Raw genomic sequence first — 4,070 nt, forward strand, 5'->3', positions numbered from 1 at the left:
TATAACGTGGGCTCGGAGGGCGTGAGCGACGCGACGGCGGGGAGGTGGCGGGAGCGGCCCGGGCGGGGGGAAGGGGGGGTCGCGGGCGCTGTCGCCCTCTGTGTCGGGTGGGTGGAGACACCGCGTCACACGCAGCCAGTGGCCTGCGCGGCCTCGGATGTCTCTGGGGCCCCATAAGCCGGGACTGATGAATGTGGTTACAGATGCTCCCCGAACCTGGGGAAGCTGGAGCGGGGGTTCAGGCTGCGGGATCCCCATGAGCACTGCGGGGCTCGAGGCCTCAGTTTCTGCATCTGGGAAATGGGGAGAGGTCGAGCTGGGAGGTTTTGATCCCCTCTTCCTCCCTCTCCTCCTTCTGCACTGTCATTATTATAGTATCATTAATAATAATAATTAATAATAGTATTTACACATTATTATTAGGACTAGTATCATGACTATTTTTATTATTTGGTTGATTTCTCAGCGTGCCCTTGGCTAAGATTCTAGGATCCTGAATTCTAACTGAAGGGGCCTCCAGTCTTGAGGCACTTGTGACCTGCCAGATGAGGGGGGAAGTGTGAAGGGCAGGGGGAGGGGAACCCAGCCATCAAGGAGAGATCTGAAAGCCCACTCCCCTGATGTGCTCACTGAGTGTCAGAATATACACAGTGCGAGGCCACCATATCAAAGGGTGGCTTTGGCATGGGGGTGGGGAACATAGAAAATCCAGAAATAGATTCCAGGATATTTGACGGTTTCCCGTGTGATGTTGCTGGCAGACACTTCAGCGGGAGACGGATGAGCTCTATGATATAGGGCGTTGACCCTGCGGGTTTTGCACGGCGCAGAGAATAAGCGAGGACTCTCAACTCTACTGGAGGAATAAGCTGGAGCCTTCTGTGTGAAAAACAAACATGCCAAGAGCCCAAGGATCAGTGATCCTGTGCTGCTTACCACGGACCGCTAAGAATTAGACCCAGTGTATACAGTTGTAGTTGCTCATTAAATAGTGATTCGCTAAAGGCCTGACGTCCTTTCCTCCCATGGTTGACTTGCGCTAAGAGGGCAACTGGACGCTGTCCGTGGTGCTGAACCCTCCATCCCTGCTCGGTATCCCTGATGAACTTGGCTTCCTTTGTCCTGCTCAAGAGCTGGAGACCCCTCTTGGAGCCCTCCTCGGGCCTACATAGAGTGCCCTACACTGATGGACCTCCTTCCCGAAAGCTCTTAGGCTCCATTAATAAAAATACCATCATTGATTTTCCATTTCTTTGGCTCACATTTGTTGGGCCTTCCCATAGGCCAGGCATCATGCCAAAGGGCCCTGCCTCCTCTCATTAGAGCATCCTGGCAAACCCAGGTGGCACTGGCGCTATTGGTGTGCCCATTCTACAGATGGGCATGCTGAGGAATGAAGAGCATGTGGGACTTGCAGAGAGTGATGAATGCAGGATTCAAACCCAGACCTGCCCAAGACAGAATGCCCTCGTTAGCACCTCACATAGTGAGAGGAAAGACCCAGATGCAGATGCCCCCAGGTGGGTGACATCACAGATGGGGCAGCCCTGGAGAGTGATCTGTGAAGTCTTCCTGGGAGAGAAGAGGAAAACAGCCATTATGAATGAGGAGGTGGTGACGTGCCAGTTTACTGAGTGGATATGGGAAGAAGGCAATCAGGACAGACTCTCACCCATGGAGGGAATTTGGCTGTCTCCCAGGTTCTGAGGCTGAGAGAAGGCTCAACGGCCTTCCCTCACCCACAACAGGCTCAGGAGTCTGTTAGTTTCACCTCTGGCTCTGTGGCAGTAGACAAGTTGCTAGACCTCTCTGAGCCTCAGTCTTGCTCATCTGCAAAATGGGGCTGCTCTGAGGATTCAAGAGGGCAGTGGGCACAAAAATCCTCGAAACCGTGCCTGCAGCATGCTGGATGGGTGGGACTTGTGGATGTTATTATTGGTCATGAGGCAAATTCTTTCCTCACACACATTCACTGATTTGTTTGCCTTATTCGCCCATCAAATATTTATGAATCCTTTAAAACCTGATGGTCTATGCAAAATGCCGCGAGGCACAGGAAAGCCTGGAATTGATCCTGACCGCTGCTCCTTGGACCATGCTGTTCCTTTGCCTGGACCACTGTCTTCCCTCCGATTATCTTTCCCCTCATCTCCTGACACTCAGGCAAATAGTAGGGGTGGGGTTCAAGGCAGGCTTCTAGAGGAAGAGTGTCCTGGACCCCTCCCCCGCTCCCCAGCCTTTTCCCATCTCTTTTACCCTAACACGATTAGGAGAGTGGCCGGGGTAGGACTGGGTCCCCAGAACCAAGAACGGTGCCTGGTACACAGCAGGTGCTCAATGACTGCTTATCACGTAAATATGAGCAACTTCATAAAGGAACCAGGTGCATTTACCATTGGCAACCTCAGGACACTGCCAACAGCTGGCTGGCCGATTAAGAGGAAGCCATGTGTTTCCACACAGGTAAGGAAGCACGAGCCCGGAGCCGGGCCTCTGCGGACAGGCTCCCGTTTGCTGGCTTGGGGGACACGCTTGAGCGCTTCATCGGCCTGTTCACTTGGGTGTCTGCAGGGAGGAGTTCACTTGCATAACCAGGGCAGGCGGATGTGTGTGCATGTATAGAGGGACATGGGACTGTTTGTGTGCAGGTGAGGATCTGCACACATGTGCCTAGAGATGAAGATGTACTGGCATGTGCAATCTTATGGACAATGAGTTAGTAGCACACACATGTTGGCACATGTGTGCATGCCATGCAGTTCCATGACCCACGTATTTGTGTATTTGCATACACACACTCATGTGTACCTGCGTACCTAAGTGAGTGTATGTAACATCCTTCGTCCATTCAAAAAGACTGCTTCGAATGTCTGAGCAAGCATTGTCCTGTGTGTACACATATGGTGTTTGTATGTGCTTATGTGTATAGAAGTTACTTCATGAGAATTGGTACCTTAACGGGTGCAAACGGGTGCATGTCTGGGTGTGAAGTGGTGAGGAGATCTTGTGTATTCTGCACACACGTCAACTTTGTATGGATACTTCCAGTTGTGCACCCGCAGACACACCCATCTGTATTTCAGGGACTTTGGCTTAAGACTGGATCACACACACACACACACACACACACACACACACGGGACTGTGTTCACGCAGGCATGGGTCTGCTCGGAGTCCTGGTAAGCTGTCTGTGCACAGCAGCAAGCCTGGTGGGAATGTGTGTAGGGCGGTGGACGCCTGGGTGAGGAGGGGCAGGTGTTCCAACTCCAGAGATGAGCTCAGACCCCAGGGCCACCCCTCCCAGCCTAGTTTCCCTCCCGCCCAGCCCACCTCACACCCCCACTCACCCCACCGTCCTCTTGGCTCCACCCCTCACCCCGGGGCTTTACCCTCCTCCAGCTCTTACCGCCCCCCACCCCCTCTCTTCCTGCTCCAGGTTCCCCCTCCTCACCAGGTCTCTCCGCCTCCCACCGCAGCCCCAGCCTCGCCCTGCCCATCAGCCCTCCACTCTGCCGGGGACTCCTTCCCACAAAGTCCACAGAATCCAGCACAATCCTGCCCCCGGGCCTCCCTTTCTGGAAGCCTCCTCCCTCTTACTGCACCCCCCCACACACACACACCACCCCCGCAGCCGAGCCTCCTGTTTGCGTCAGAGCTGAGCGTGACATCCCGCCCCCTGCACTAGGCAGGCCTTCCCCAGGAGCCCTGCGAGGGGTGTGGGGGCGGGGAGGGGGCAAAGGAGAGGACGGGGGTCAGCAGGAGCACCCCACGGCCCCCGGCTCCGGCGCCGCTTCCTGGAGTGCCAGGCAACTCGAGAAAGGGAAGAGCCCGCTGGGTCTGACACCCAACTTCCCCTCCATCCTTCCTCAGGCCTAGCCGTGGGGATAGCACGGGGGTCCCCTGGATTTCCCGGCAACACTAGCTCCGCAGGCCTGGAGGTCAGGGGCTCGAGGTGTTGACCTTTGACATTAGGGATCCTTCTCCCACCACCCCCAGCCTCGTCAGACCGAAATAAGCTCAGAGAAAGGGGGCTCCTGTCCCTTTAAGAACACCCGCGTCCACGCCGCCCG

This window comes from Marmota marmota, unplaced genomic scaffold, assembly GCF_001458135.2.
Source record: "Marmota marmota marmota unplaced genomic scaffold, marMar, whole genome shotgun sequence".
Lineage (NCBI taxonomy): Eukaryota > Metazoa > Chordata > Mammalia > Rodentia > Sciuridae > Marmota > Marmota marmota.